General features: G+C 49.3%; 1 pseudogene; it reads right to left on the bottom strand.

Annotated features, from left to right (window-relative positions):
• Window positions 1-7,710: 7,710 nt before the first annotated feature.
• LOC140196907 (retinol dehydrogenase 11-like) overlaps window positions 7,711-16,146 on the bottom strand; it is an 18,975-nt pseudogene continuing 10,539 nt past the window's right edge.

Genomic DNA, 16,146 nt, shown 5'->3' with positions numbered 1-16,146 from the left:
ACTTAAACTCCTTCTTGCTAGCCTTATAATCTTCCGGATGTCTATTATTACCGAGTCTTTTGAACCTTTCGTACACTCTTCTTTTCTTCTTGACTAGATTTACAACAGCCTTTGTACACTATGGTGCGTGGAATGCACTGCCTGAGTCAGTGGTGGAGGCAGATACACTAGTGAAATTTAAGAGACTACTAGACAGGTATATGGAGGAATTTAAGGTGGGGGGTTATATGGGAGGCAGAGTTTGATGATCAGCACAACAATGTGGGCCGAAGGGCCTGTACTCTGCTGTACTATTCTATGTTCTATCTTTATCCTCTTTTGTTCAAGAGTGATGTTTGAGTGGCAATATCTGTTCTTGAACCTGGTGGTGTGAGTCATGAGGCTCCTGTACCTTCTACCTAATGGCAGCCGTGAGAAAAGAGCGCGGCCTGGGTGGTGAGGATCTCTGATGATGGATGCTGTTTTTCTACAGCATTATTTCATGTAGATGTAAGTGCTTCTGGGTGATAGTCATTTAGACAGGTTACCATGCTCTTCTTGGGCGCTGGTACAGTTGAAGCTCGTTTGAAGCAGGCGGGTACGACGCACTGCCAGAGCAGGAGGTCGAAGATATCCAGGAATTCGCCAGGCAGTTGGTCAGCACGGGTCTTCAGTACTTGGCCTGGTACTCCATCCAGACCGGATGCTTTCCTTGGGTTCACTCTCTTGAAGGCAGCCCACACGTCATCTTCAGATACTGAGGCCAAAGGATCATGGGGAGACATGGGGGTGTGCAATGGTTCCTCCCTGTTCTGGTGGTCAAAGAACGCATAGAAGGCATTGAGCTCATTTGGAAGTGAAGTTCTGCTGTTCCCTATGTTGCAAAATTTAATTTTGTACGAGGTTATGGCTTTCAAAACCTGCCACAGCTGTCGAGCATCCCTCGTTGATTCCAGTCTAGTCTGGAATCTCCAGCTGCCAGAGAAAGTGGTGGATGTGGAGTCAATTTTGGATGGGAGCGGTAAGGAGATCTATGGTGCATATGTGGGTTGATAGGATGAGACTCAACACAGACTCAAAGGGCTGAAGGGCCTGTTTCTGTGCTCTAACGTACAATGACTCTCAGGGAAACGTACCGAAGAAATGTGGCAAATGTTCAGGGGAACTTTTTGTGGGGTTATGAGTAGGTACATTCCAATGAGACATGGGAAAGGTGGTAGCGTACAGGAACTGGTACCTGATGAGGAACTGACCTGGACGAGGAATTGGAGGGATGGGTTAGTAAATTTGCTGATGACACAAAGCTTGGGGGTGTTGAGGATAGTCTGGAGGCTGTCAGAGCTTCCAACGGGGCATTGATAGGATGCAAAACTGGGCTGAAAAGTGGCAGGTGGAGTTCAACCCAGATACAGTTAAGTGTGAGTTGGTTCATTTTGGTCGGTCAAAAATGATAGCAGAATATAGTATTAATGGTAAGACTCTTGGCAGTGTCGGGGATCAGAGGGATCTTGGGGTCCGAGTCCATAGGACACTCAAAGCTGCTGTGCAGGTTGACTCTGTGGTTAAGAAGGCATACGGTGTATCGGCCTTCATCAGTCGTGGGATTGAATTTAAGAGCTGAGAGGTAATGTTGCAGCTATATAGGACCCTGGTCAGACCCCACTTTGAGTACTGTGCTCAGTTCTGGTCACCTCACGACAGGAAGGATGTGGAAGCCATAAAAAGGGTGCGAGGAGATTTTCAAGAATTCTGCCTGGACTGGGGAGCATGCCTTATGAGAATAGGTTGAGTGAACTCGGCCTTTTCTCCTTGGATCAACGGAGGATAAGAGGTGACCTGATAGAGGTGTATAAGATGATGAGAGGCATTGATCGTGTGGATAGTCAGAGGCTTTTCCCCAGGGCTGAAATGACTAACATGAGAGGACATTTTTAAGGTGCTTGGAAGTAGGTACAGAGGAGATGTCGGGGTAAGTTTTTTTACGCAGAGAGTGGTGAGTGCGTGGAATGGGCTGTCTGCGGCGGTGGTGGAGGCGGAAACTTAGAACATTAAACAAAGAATAGTACAGCACAGTACAGGCCGTTCGGTCCACAATGTTGTGCCGACCCTTAAACCCTACCTCCTATATAAGACCCCACCTTAAATTCCTCCGTATACCTGTCTAGTAGTCTCTTAAACTTCACTAGTGTATCTGCCTCCACCACTGACTCAGGCAGTGCATTCCACGCACCAATCACTCTCTGAGTAAAAAACCTTCCTCTAATATCCCCCTTGAACTTCCCACCCCTTACCTTAGGGCCATGTCCCTTGTATTGAGCAGTGGTGCCCTGGGGAAGAGGCACTGGCTATCCACTCTATCTATTCCTCTTAATATCTTGTATACCTCTATCATATCTCCTCTCATCCTCCTTCTCTCCAAAAAGTAAAGCCCTAGCTCCCTTAATCTCTGATCATAATGCTTACTCTCTAAACCAGGCAGTATCCTGGTATATCTTTTCTGTACCCTTTCCAATGCTTCCACATCCTTCCCTTAGTGAGGCAACCAGAACTGGACACAGTACTCTAATTGTGGCCTAACCAAAGTCTTATAGGGCTGCATCATTACATCGCGATTCTTAAACTCTATCCCTCGACTTATGAAAGCTAACACCCCATAAGCTTTCTTAACTATCCTATCTACTTGTGAGGGAACTTTCAGGGATCTGTGGACATGTACCCCCACACTACCAAGTATCCTGCCATTTACTTTGTACTCTGCCTTGGAGTTTGTCCTTCCAAAGTGTACCACCTCACACTGCTCTGAGATGAACTCCGTCTGCCACTTCTCAGCCCACTTCTGCAACCTATCAATGTCTCTCTTCAACCCAATCCTCTACACTATCTACAACACCACAAACTTGCCAACCCCTCCTTCTACCCCCACATCCAGGTCGTTAATAAAAATCACGAAAAGTAGAGGTCCCAGAACCGATTCTTGTGGGACACCACTAGTCACAACCCTCCAATCTGAATGTACTCCCTCCACCACAACCCTCTGTCTTCTGCAGGCAAACCAAGTCTAAATCCACCTGGCCAAACTTCCCTGGACCCCATGCCTTCTGACTTTCTGAATAAGCCTACCCTGTGGAACCTTGTCAAATGCCTTACTAAAATCCATGTAGATCACATGCACTGCACTACCCCCATCTATATGCCTGGTCACCTTCTCAGAGAACTCTATCAGGCTTGTTAGACACTATCTGCCCTTCACAAAACCATGCTGACTGTCCCTGATCAGACCATGATTCTCTAAATGTCCATAGGTCCTATCTCTAAGAATCTTTTCCAACAGCTTTCCCACCACAGACGTAAGTCTCACTGGTCTATAATTACCCGGACTATCCCTACTACCTTTTTTGAAAAAGTAGACAACATTCGCCTCCCTCCAATCCTCTGGTACCATTCCCGTGGACAACGAGAACATAAAGATCCTAGCCAGAGGCTCAGCAATCTCTTCCCTCTCCTCGTGGAGCAGCCTGGGGAATATTCCGTCAGGCCCCGGGGACTTATCTGTCCTAACGTATTTTAACAACTCCAACACCTCCTCTCCTTTAATATCAACATGCTCCAGAACATCAACCTCACTCATATTGTCCTCACCGTCATCAAGTTCCCTCTCATTGGTGAATACCAAAGAGAAGTATTCATTGAGGACCTCGCTCACTTCCACAGCTCCAGGCACATCTTCCCATCTTTATCTCTAATCGGTCCTACCTTCACTCCTGTCATCCTTTTGTTCTTCACATAATTGAAGAATGCCTTGGGGTTTTCCTTTACCCTACTCGCCAAGGCCTTCTCATGTCCCCTTCTTGTTCTTCTCAGCCCCTTCTTAAGCTCCTTTCTTGCTTCCCTATATTCTTCAATAGACCCATCTGATCCTTGCTTCCTAATCCTCATGTATGCTGCCTTCTTCCACCTGACTAGATTTTCCACCTCACTTGTCACCCATGGTTGCTTCACCCTACCATTCTTTAACTTCCTCACCGGGACAAATTTATCCCGAACATCCTGCAAGAGATCCCAAAACATCGACCACATGTCCATAGTACATTCCCATGCAAAAACATCATCCCAATTCACACCCGCAAGTTCTAGCCTTATAGCCTCGTAATTTGCCCTTCCCCAATTAAAAATTTTCCTGTCCTCTCTGATTCTATCCTTTTCCATGATAATGCTGAAGGCCAGGGAGCGGTGGTCACTGTCCCCCAGATGCTCACCCACTGAGAGATCTGTGACCAGACCCAGTTCGTTACCTAATACTAGATGTAGTACGGCATTCCCCCTAGTCCACCGGTCTCCAGCCACCAGGCCGCAAAGCATGTGCTACTGGGCCGCGAGGAAACGATATGATTTGCCGATAGGAGTCAGCTGGACCTTTCCTCATTCCCGGTCATGGCCACTGTTCAGCCATTACGCATGCGAGGTCATTACCCGCGCGTCATCCATGTCAGCGCGGTAAAGAGATCAGCTCCTAGCGCTTGCGAATGATGGCAGGCTGAGAAGTATGTTTGACATAACATCTCTGTCGGCATTCTGGATCAAAGTCAAGGCTAAATGTCCTTAGATAGCCACGAAAGCACTGAAAAGGTTGCTTCCATTTCCAACATTTTTCTGAGAAGCGGAGTTTTCTGCAATGAATGCAAGGAAAACTAAATTGCGGAATAGACTGGACATAAGGAATCCCCTTTGAGTATCGCTGTCTCCCATCACCCCTCGATAGGACCGTCTTGTTGCAGGGAAACAAGCCCAGGGCTCCCACTGATTCAGCGATATTGGTGTGTTGCAATGATTTTATATATTCATATGGGGAAAATATGTGCTGTGTGTTTAATATCCAAACGTTACTTTAAATGTTATGATGTTATTGACTTATATACAATTAGAGCACGGAAACAGGCAATCTCGGCCCTTCTAGTCTGTGCCGAACGCTACTCTCACCTAGTCCCGCCGACCTGCACTCAGCCCATAACCCTCCATTCCTTTCCTGTCCATATACCTGTACAATTTTTCTTCAAATGATAATATCGAACCTGCTTCTGCCACTTCTACTGGAAGTTCGTTCAACACTTACTTCAGGCTCCACTGATAATTGACCTATCACTATATTCATCCGAGGAAAATATGCGCTTCATGGTGATTGTAGTCTTTTTCGGTGTAAACACAACGTATTTGACTGCTACTCTTGTCCGTTGGCAACCCTACCGCCTCCCCCCCCCCACCCACCCGGGTCGGCCGGTCCGCAAGAATATTGTCAATATTAAACCGGTCCGCAGTGCAAAAAAGGTTGGGGGACTCCTGATCTAAACCCTTGGAACTAATCAGGTGCCAATCAATATTAGGGAAGTTAAAGTCACCCATGATAACAACCCTGTTATTTTTGCACCTTTCCAAAATCTGACTCCCAATCTGCTCCTCGGTATCTCTGCTGCTACCAGGGGGCCTATAGAATACCCCCAGTAGAGTAACTGCTCCCTTCCTGTTCCTGACTTCCACCCATACGGACTGAAAAGAGGATCCTGCTACATTACCCACCCTTTCTGTAGCTGTAATAGTATCCGTGACCAGTAATGCCACCCCTCCTCCCCTTCCCCCCCCCATACCTTTTAACGCTCTGAAATCCAGGAATATTGAGAATCTTTTCCTGCCCTGGTGTCAGCCAAGTCTCTGTTATGGCCACTACAACATAATTCCATGTATGTATCCAAGCTCTCAGTTCATCACCTTTGTGCCTGATGCTTCTTGCATTGAGGTACACACATTTCAGCCCTTCTACCTTACTGTCTTTACACCGCTTATTCTGCTTCTCTTTCCTCAAAGCCTCTCTGTATGTTAGATCTGGCTTTACTCCATGCACTTCTTTCACTGCTCTATCGCTCTGGGTCCCATCCCCCTCGCAAATTAGTTTAAACCCTCCTGAACCATGCTGGCAAACCTACCTGCAAGGATATTGCTCCCCCTCGAGTTCAGGTGCAACCCATCCAATCTGTACAGGTCCCACCTTCCCCAGAAGAGATCCCAATGATCCAAACATCTAAAACCCTGCTCCCTGCACCAACTCCTCAGCCACGCATTCAACTGCCATCTCCTCCAATTCTTACCATCACCGTCACGTAGCACTGGCAGCAATCCTGAGAACGCCACCCTTGAGGTCCGGTTCTTCAGCCTTCTGCGTAGTTCCCGAAACTCACACTTCAGGACCTCATCCCTCTTCCTGCCTATGTTTTTGGTACCAACATGTATCACGACTTCTGGTTGCTTTCCCTCTCGTACCAGGATGTCATGCACCCGGTCAGAGACATCCCGGACCCTGGCACACAGGAGGCAACAAACCATGCGGGTGTCCTTCTCACGTCCACAAAATCTCCTGTCTGCTCCCCTGACTATAGAGTCTCCAATGATGGCAGCTCTCCTCTTCTCCGTCCCACCCTTCTGCACCACCGGGTCAGACTCAGTGCCGGAGGCCCTGCCACCGTGGCTCACACCTGGTCGGTCGTCCCCGCCAACAGTATCCAGGACGGTAAACTTATTATTCAGGGGAATGGCTACAGGGGTGCTCTGCACTACCTGTCTGCTCACCTTCGCTTTCCCCTCTCTGACTGTCACCCAACCACCTGCTTCCGACAGCCTAGGTGTGACTACCTCCCTGTAGCTCTCATCTATGACTGCCTCATTCTCCCTTATGAGTCGACGGTCATCCAGGTGCTGCTCCAGATTCTTCACACGGTCTTCCAGATCGCCCAGCCGTATGCACTTCTGGCAGATGTGACTCTGCGGGAGAGGGGCGTTCCCCCAAGACTGCCACATCTCACATGAAAGGCACATCACCGTCTCAGGAGGCATTGTGGAGACTAACTGCGATCAAGCTTGTCCTCCACCTTTTGAGTCAAAGCTCCACTCCTTCACTGGCCCATTCACTCACTCACTCACTCACTCACTCACTCACTCACTCACTCACTCACTCACTCACTCACTCGCTGCTTTCCACAGGCTTGAGCTGCCCCTCTGTTTATCTGTTTGAGCTTTTCAAACTGCTTGGTCACCTGACCTCGATTGCCCAATCAGCTGCTTCCTGCTGAGTCTGATCTATTCAAATCTCGATTGACCTGATTGCACAGAGGAACTGCCAAAACTGCCAGAATCTCCCGAGTCAACTACACTCATCTATTGAGAGGTTCCTGCAACCAATGATCTCACTATGAGGACTCTTTGTCTTGTTATTTCATACTCTCATTATTTATCGCTATTCATTTGCATTTGCACAGTTTTTTGTCATCTGTGCTCTTGCTCTTTTATTGATCCTGTTTACAATTACTATTCTAAAGATTTGCTGAGCAGGCCTGCACAGGAAGAATCTCAGGGTTGTATGTGGTGACATATACTGTATGTACTCTGATAATAATTTTTACTGTGAAATTTGAAGACATACGGTTCGGTTTAGTGAGTTGAGGACATGGTGACACTTGCAGGCTGCCCCAGACTCTGCTGGTAATGGACACAAATGATGCATTTCACTTCGTGTTTTGACGTACACATGAGAAATAAAGCTCATCTTTCTTTATTTTCACAGACCCACAGAATGAGGGAAGGGAGGGGAGGGGAAGGGAGGGGAGAGGAGGGGAGGGGGAGGGGGAGGGGGAGGGGGAGGGGGAGGGGGAGGGGGAGGGGGAGGGGGAGGGGAGAGAAGGGGAGGGGAAGGGAGGGGTGGAGGTGAAGATGGGGAAGGTTTGGAAAGGGTGGGGGTGAAGATCGGAAAGGTTTGGAGAGGGTGGGGGGATGTGGACAGGCAGGACGGGGAGGGATGGTGGAATGGGGACTATGAGGAAGGTCAGGTGGGGTGGGGTGGGGCGGGGTGTTGGAAGACATATTGCCCTCCTCGTCGTGTGGCTCTGAGCACTACACGGTCTCCTGTTAGTGTGTCTCTCCCGTACCAACCTCACTGAGGCCGGTCAGTGTGGCGCTGGCTTCCCAGAGTTACCTGGCCAAGGCTGCATCCTGTGCGGTGGGGCTGGGGAGGGAGAGGGAGCAGTCGCTGTCGATGTACTTGCCGCTGACCTCCTCCATCTCCTTGGACAGGGCGCAATAGATGGAGCTGACGGCTCCCTCCTCTGCAGACTGCCACACACAGACACAGTTAGTGGAAATCCAGGACCCACTGCATCCACCACTACCCCTTCAGATCATAAGACAGAGCAGAATGAGGCCATTCAGCCCATTGAGTCTGCTCCACCATTCCATCATGGCTGATTTACCATCCCCCTCAATCCCATTCTCCTGTCTTCTCCCCGTAACCTTTGATGCCCTGACGAATCAAGAACCTATCAACCTCCGCTACAGATACATCCAATGACTTTGCTTCCACAGCTAACCATGGTAATTAATTCCACAGATTCACCATCCTCTGGCTAAAGAAATTCACTCTCATCTCTGTTCTATTCCTGGAATCATCCTTATGAACCTCCCCTGGATCTTCTCCAATACCAGCACATTTTTCTTCGATAAGGGACCCAAAACTGCTCACTGTACTCCAAATGTGATCTGGCCAATGGCTTATTAGGCCAGGGGGGCTAGGCATAGAAAGCAGGGATTGGGGGAGGACAGGGAGGTGGGGATGCAGGGGCTGGAGGAGGAGACAATCAAGCAGCAGAGATATAGATCAACACAGAAACAGGCTCTTCGGCCCATCTAGTCAATGTAGATTACAGTGACCACCTAGCTAGACCCAATTACTCCCAATTTCCTGCAGTCAGCCCACATCTCTCTAAGGCTCTCCCCTCTATGTACCTATCCAAGTTCTTATTAATACTATTGTATCTGTCTCTCCACCTGGGTGGTGGGGTGGAGACACATCTCTACCAAAGGAGGTGTAAGGCTCTCCTTCCCTCTGCTGCCTGCAGGTCACCCTTGGGCAAGGTGTAGGACCTTCCCAGCCCCTGATCAGGGCCACGTAAAGCCATGGGAGCAGCTGGTGCATATCACAAGTCCTGGTTATGCAGCCACGGATGCCAGTCAACCTCTGAAGCGTATCGTTAACGGCTGGGGCCATCTGTCTTGTAAAGACACTGCCCAGAAGCAATGGCAAACCACTTCTGTAGAGAAATTTACCAAGCACAATCTTGGTCATGGAAAGACCTGATTGCTCATATCATACGACACGGCAAATCACGAACAAACCTGCCTCAACCACTTCCTCTGGCAGCTTCTTTTATATACATGCCAATCTTTGCAAAGAAAAGTTGCCCCTTGGGTTCCTTTTAAATCATTCTCCCCTCACCCTTAACCTCTGCCCTCTAGTACTGGACTCCCCCAACTTGTGGAAAAGACTGTTAATGTTCCCCTTATCAGTGCCTCTCATATTTTTAAACATTTCTACAAGACATCTCTCACCTTGAAGAAGAAGAATCCAATCAGGTTGAAAATGATCCTGAAGTGTAGACCGTAGTATCTCATTATCTCTGTCATCACCACCCCGGGATGGACCGCATTCACAGTCACTCCTTGATTCAAAATCAAACACAGGATTGTTCCAAAGCTCTCCCTGTCAGGGTCTCAGTCAATCAGACTACCAACGTCAGAGTCATCCAGATTGTTCCAAAACTCTGCTTCGACCAGTCAGTCTACCACCATCAGAGTCATCCGGCACAGAACCAGCAGGGTGACTTGGTAGAGGTGTACAATGTGATAAGAGGTAAAGATCAAGTGGACATCCATAGACTTTCCCTCCAGGTGGAACTGACTGACACAACCAGGCATCATTTTAAGGTGATTGCAGGAAAGTATTGCGGGGGCGGGGGATGTCAAATGTAGGTTCTTTCCACAGACAGGGGGTGTATAGAATAATCTGCCAGGAGAGGTGGTGAAGGCGGACAGAGGAGGACATTCAAAAGGCTCTTCGATCGGCACATGGGTGATAGAAAATGGAGGGTGATGTGGGACAGAAGGGTTAGATTGATCTTAGATTTGGTTAAAAGTTCGGCACATCCAGTTCATTTCAAACCACTTAAGCTGCTGACTCCCAATGACCTGCTGGGACCATAGCCTTCCACACCCCTACCATCCATGTAGCTATCCAGACTTCACTTAAACGTTGAAATCAAGCTCACGTGCACCACGTGCTGGCAGCTTGTTCCACACGCTCATGATCCTCTATGTGATGATGTTTCCCTGCGTCTCCCTCAAAATTTTCACCTTTTGCCCTCAACCCCCGATACTTTTCCAACAATCACCTTAAAATGATGCCTGGTTTGCGAAATGGTGAGGAGTTAGAGGGGTCACCGTATTTCAGTGGTTGTGTACTGGTGAGGTGTTAGAGGGGTCACCATATTTCAGTGGTTGTGTAATGGTGAGGTGTTAGAGGGGTCACCGTATTTCAGTGGTTGTGTAATGGTGAGGTGTTAGAGGGGTCACCGTATTTCAGTGATTGTGTAATGGTGAAGAGTTAGAGGGGTCACCGTATTTCAGTGGTTGTGTAATGGTGAGGTGTTAGAGGGGTCACCGTATTTCAGTGATTGTGTAATGGTGAAGAGTTAGAGGGGTCACCGTATTTCAGTGGTTGTGTAATGGTGAGGTGTTAGAGGGGTCACCGTATTTCAGTGGTTGTGTAATGGTGAGGTGTTAGAGGGGTCACCGTATTTCAGTGGTTGTGTAATGGTGAGGTGTTAGAGGGGTCACTGTATTTCAGTGGTTGTGTAATGGTGAGGTGTTAGAGGGGTCACCGTATTTCAGTGGTTGTGTAATGGTGAGGGGTTAGCGGGGTCACCGTATTTCAGTGGTTGTGTAACGTTGAGGTGTTAGAGGGGTCACTGTATTTCAGTGGTTGTGTAATGGTGAAGAGTTAGAAGGGTCACCGTATTTCAGTGGTTGTGTAATGGTGAGGAGTTAGAGGGGTCACCGTATTTCAGTGGTTGTGTAATGGTGAGGAGTTAGAGGGGTCACCGTATTTCAGTGGTTGTGTAATGGTGAGGGGTTAGAGGGGTCACCGTATTTCAGTGGTTGTGTAATGGTGAGGGGTTAGAGGGGTCACCGTATTTCAGTGGTTGTGTAATGGTGAGGTGTTAGAGGGGTCACTGTATTTCAGTGGTTGTGTAATGGTGAGGGGCTAGAGGGGTCACTGTATTTCAGTGTTTGTGTAATGGTGAGGTGTTAGAGGGGTCACCGTATTTCAGTGGTTGTGTAATGGTGAGGGGTTAAAGGGGTCACCGTATTTCAGTGGTTGTGTAATGGTGAGGTGTTAGAGGGGTCACCGTATTTCAGTGGTTGTGTAATGGTGAGGTGTTAGAGGGGTCACCGTATTTCAGTGGTTGTGTAATGGTGAGGTGTTAGAGGGGTCACTGTATTTCAGTGGTTGTGTAACATTATTTCAGCACCTGCGATCTGGGTTCACTTCCATTCGCTATCTATAAGGAGTTTGTTCCTTCTCCCTGTGAACGGGTGGGGACCCTCCTCGTGCTTAATTTGCTCCATATTCCATTAAGATGCAGAGATTGTGTTCTGGTTTGTGAGTAGTTGGTATCTCCTGTTGTCACTGGAAGCACGTCCCAGCACTCGGCAAGTGACACATTACACTGTATGTTTCAATATACGTGTGAAAAATAAAGTTAGTCTCATCTCCATGAAGTGGGATCAAAGGTTGTAGGAGGTTGATGACTAATGCCCCAAGCTGAGCCTGTTTGATCTCATAGGACCCGTGGTTCAGGCTGAGTGTTGCAGCCATTAACAATTCAGCAGCTTAACTTCAGGAGTAAGAATTCTAAATAGGGACACAGGAGAGGACCTGTCAAGGATAGCGACCATCCCTCTCTCTGCAGAACTTGCCTGACATGCTGTGTTTCTGCACAGACAGCGAGAATTTTAAATTATTTTAAATTGATTCACAGGGGCCCTTCAGCCCATCTGGTCAGCATTAAGCAACGGCTGTCCATGAATATTGATTCCGCACTCCCCCTCCCCAATCACTGGGGGCAATTTCCAGCGGCCAATTAATCCGCACATCTTTGCGATGTGTGCTGTTGTCTGTTACACTGCACTGTGTGAAACGTCAGAGATTCAGCAGAGATTTGTGACCCTCCCCTCCCACCCCCCACCCAATCCAAATTCCAGCCTCTCCCTGGATCCACGCAAAACCTGCCCCTGTCCATCTTGTACCCTGAGCCGGCCCCCAACCTGTGTGCCGTAGCTGCTTGGAGAGTTCCAGGGTGAAGAGGACATTCATCAGTTTGCTGTTGCTGTACAGCTGGTCAAAGCAGGTCCGTTCCAGGTCCTCGCCCCGCAGTTGCCCCAGCTTCACCTGCCCTCGCCTGTGGTTCATGGAGGAGACGTTTACAATCCGGCTGCTTGGAGACCTCTTCAACAGACCTGGTCCATAAGACATAGGAGCAGAATTAGGCAATTCGATCCAGCGGGTTTGTTCTGCTATTCCATCATGGCTGATTATTTTCCCACCCAGTACCATGCCTTCTCCCGTAACCTTCGACACCCTGACTAGTCAAGACCATATCAACTTCCATTCTAAATACACTCAAAGTCTTAGCCACCACAGCCGTCTGTGGCAATGAATTCCACAGATTCACCATTCTCCAGCTAAAGAAATTCCTTCTCCTCTCTCATCTAAATAGATGTCCCTCTATTCTGAGGCTGTGCCCTCTGGACTTAGACTCTCCCACTGTTGGAAGCATCCTCTCCATGTCCATTCTAAATTCTATATTGTATAAGTTTTAATGAGATCTTGCCTCAATCATCTAAACTCCAGCGAGCACCCGACCAGTGCCATCAAAAGTTTGTCTTGTGTTAGGTCTTTCATTCCCAGAATCATTCTCGTAAACCCCCTCTGGACCCTCTCCAATATCAGCACATCTTTTCTTAGAAATGGGACCCAAAAATCGGAGGCAGCCTTGCAACAGAACGGCCAGCAATGTCAGGCCAGCGTTTCCCTGGACAAGTGTGACCATTCTCCTCGACAGACATTGCCTATCGGCCGAGTTCCTCCCTCCAGCATTCTGTGTGTATTGCTTCCCCTGTCCCGCTCATGCTCACCGGCCACCCCCAGGTTACTGTTACACCCTCCCCTTCTCACTCTGAGCTTATGCCCCCTCACTGCCGACTCCCCTCCCCGGGGTGGGGCATCAGATGGGAGTCCCTCACCCGGCAGCAGGCTGGTCAGAAGGAAGAGGCCCAGGGTGGGAGGTGTTTTTGCTGAGGGGGTGTTCTGTCCCTGGATGTGTCTGCTCTGGGGTGTGTAGGGGTTGTTGGTGAGACTGAGGGGGGAGGGAGGAGTCACAGGACACTCACCCAGCAGCAGGTTGGTCAGCAGGAAGTGGCCCAGATAGTTGGTGGCGAAGGTCAGCTCCAAGCCCTCGGGAGTGATGGCAGTCGGCAGACCTGGGGGGAGACAGATTGTTGGGTACATCCTCCTCTACATTTCATAACGAATCCAGAGCAAACGCACACAAAATGCTGCAAGAACTCAGCAGGCCAGGCAGCGTCCATGGGGAGGAACAACCAGCTGACGTTTTGGGCCGGGACCCTTTATCAGAATGTTCTGGAACCAGTCATCTCGGTGAGAGGGCTGGAGGGCAATGGACTGTCCCAGGAGCAGGGCAGTGGAGGTGCCCCCGGGGTCAGGGAGGAAGCGGGGGGAGGGAGAGGAGTGAGACGTGGGAGGAGGAGGAGGTGTGGTGTGGGTATCGGGGAGGAGGAGGGGGTAGAGGGAGGGTGGGGAAGAAGGCTGGTCTCAGGGAGGGTGAGCATTTGCCCAGAGGGCAATTGGGGTGTAGTTCATACAGCTCGGGGGTGGGGGGCAGGTGTGGAGGGTGACAGAAGCTAACGTTGGCTCCGCACCAACGGCAGACCACTGCCTCCCCACGACCCTCCCTGCATCCTCACCCCTCCCTGGGACACTCCACCCCTCCCTCCATGCTGAGCCCCTTGTCCTGGAGACTCCCTCCCCCTGCCCACCTTCAGCCACTTCTCCAGCACACTCTACAACCCTCCCATAAAACTCCCTGCTCTGTCCCCCCACCCCCCCACCCTCTCTCCTCTCCCAACCCTCCCCTTTCCCCTCACTCCCCTGCGCGTGAAAGTTAGTCCATGAAGCAGCGGGAGTATTTAAAAGAGAGCAGTTCGATGGAGCGGGCGACATTGTAGCGGGCGACGGAGTAGAGGGAGACAGAGTAGGGAGGCTTTGGCTCGAGAGGCTTCGGCGAGCAGAGGTTGAGGACGAGCTTCACTCCAAGTGAGGGAAGGCCGGGTAAGTTCCTTTAAAAGGAGAACGGTCTGCAGCGATATTTTATTTGAAGCAAGGAAGTCGGCGAGGCTGTAGTGTATTGGGTAGGTCATGACAGCTGAGATCAGCCCCGTGGTTTGTTCCTCCTGCAGCATGTGGGAAATCAGAGATACTTCCAGTGTCCCTGACGACCATGTGTGCAGGAAATGTGTCCAGCTGCAGCTTCTGGCAGACGCACTGAGCGGCTGGAGCTGCGACTGGATTCATACTGGAGCATCCGCGATGCTGAGAAGGTCGTGAATAGCACGTTCAGTGAGTTGGCCACACCGCAGGTAAAGGCTACACAGGCAGAAAGGGAATGGGTGGCCACTAAACAGCGTAGCAGTAGGCAGATAGTGCAGGAGTCCCCTGAGGTCATCTCCCTCCTAAACAGATATACTGTTTTGGATACTGTTGGGGGAGATGTCTCATCAGGGGAAGGCAGCAGCAGCTGAGTTCATGGCACCATGGGTGGCTCTGCTGCACAGGAGGGAAGGAAAAGGAGTGGGGGAGCTATAGTGATAGGGGATTCGATTGTAAGGGGAATAGATAGGCGTTTCTGCGGCCGCAAACGAGACTCCAGGAGGGTATGTTGCCTCCCTGGTGCAAGGGTCAAGGATGTCTCTGAGCGGCTGCAGGACATTCTGGGGTGGGAGGGTGAACAGCCAGTGGTCGTGGTGCACATAGTCACCAACGATATAGGTAAAAAATGGGATGAGGTCTTACAAGGTGAATTTAGGGAGTTAGGAGATAAACTAAAAAGTAGGACCACAAAGGTAATAATCTCTGGATTACTACCAGTGCCACGTGCTAGTCAGAGTAGAAATAGGAGGATATATCAGATGAATACGTGGCTTGAAAAATGGTGCAAGGGGGAGAGATTCAAATTTCTGGGGCATTGAAACCAGTTCTGGAGGAGGTGGGACGGGTACAAACAGGACGGTCTGCACCTGGGCTGGACTGGAACCAATGTCCTAGGGGGAGCGTTTGCTACTGTTGTTCAGGAGGATTTAAACTAATGTGGCAGAGGGATGGGAACAAGTGCAGAGAGACAGAGGGGTGTAAAATGAGGATAGAAGCAAAAAGTAGTAAGGTGAAAAGAAAAAGTGGCAGGCTGGCAAATCCAGGGCAAAAATCAAAAAGGGCCACTTTTCAACATAATTGTATGAGGGCTAAGAGTGTTGTAAAATCGAGCCTGAAGGCTTTGTGTGTCAATGCAAGGAGCATTTGTAACAAGGTGGATGAATTAAAAGTGCAGATTGTTATTAATGAATATGATATAATTGGGATCACAGAGACATGGCTCCAGGGTGACCAAGGATGGGAGCTCAACATTCAGGGATATTCAATATTCAGGAGGGATAGACATGAAAGAAAAGGAGGTGGGATAACGTTGCTGGTTAGAGAGGAGATTAATGCAATAGAAAGGAAGGACATTAGCCGGGAGGATGTGGAATCGATATGGGTAGAGCTGCATAACACTAAGGGGCAGAAAATGCTGGTGGGAGTTGTGTACAGGCCACCTAACAGTAGTATGAGGTTGGGGATGGCATTAAACAGGAAATTAGAAATGCGTGCAATAAAGGAACAGCAGTTATAATGGGTGTCTTCAATCTACATATAGATTGGGTGAACCAAATTGGTAAGGGTGCTGAGGAAGAGGATTTCTTGGAATGAATGTGGGATAGTTTTCTGAACGAACAGGTCGAGGAACCAACTCGAGAGCAGGCCATTCTAGAATGGGTATTGAACAATGAGGAAGGGTTAGTTAGCAATCTTGTCGTGCGAGGCCCTTTGGGTAAGAGTGACCATAATATGGTGGAATTCTTCATTAAGATGGAGAGTGACATAGTTAATTCAGAAACAAAGGT

The sequence above is a fragment of the Mobula birostris genome, chromosome 4 (genome assembly GCF_030028105.1).
Source record: "Mobula birostris isolate sMobBir1 chromosome 4, sMobBir1.hap1, whole genome shotgun sequence".
NCBI classification, from domain to species: domain Eukaryota; kingdom Metazoa; phylum Chordata; class Chondrichthyes; order Myliobatiformes; family Myliobatidae; genus Mobula; species Mobula birostris.
The sequence above is the reverse complement of the archived record's forward strand: the minus strand, read 5'-3'. Positions and strand labels throughout refer to the sequence as shown.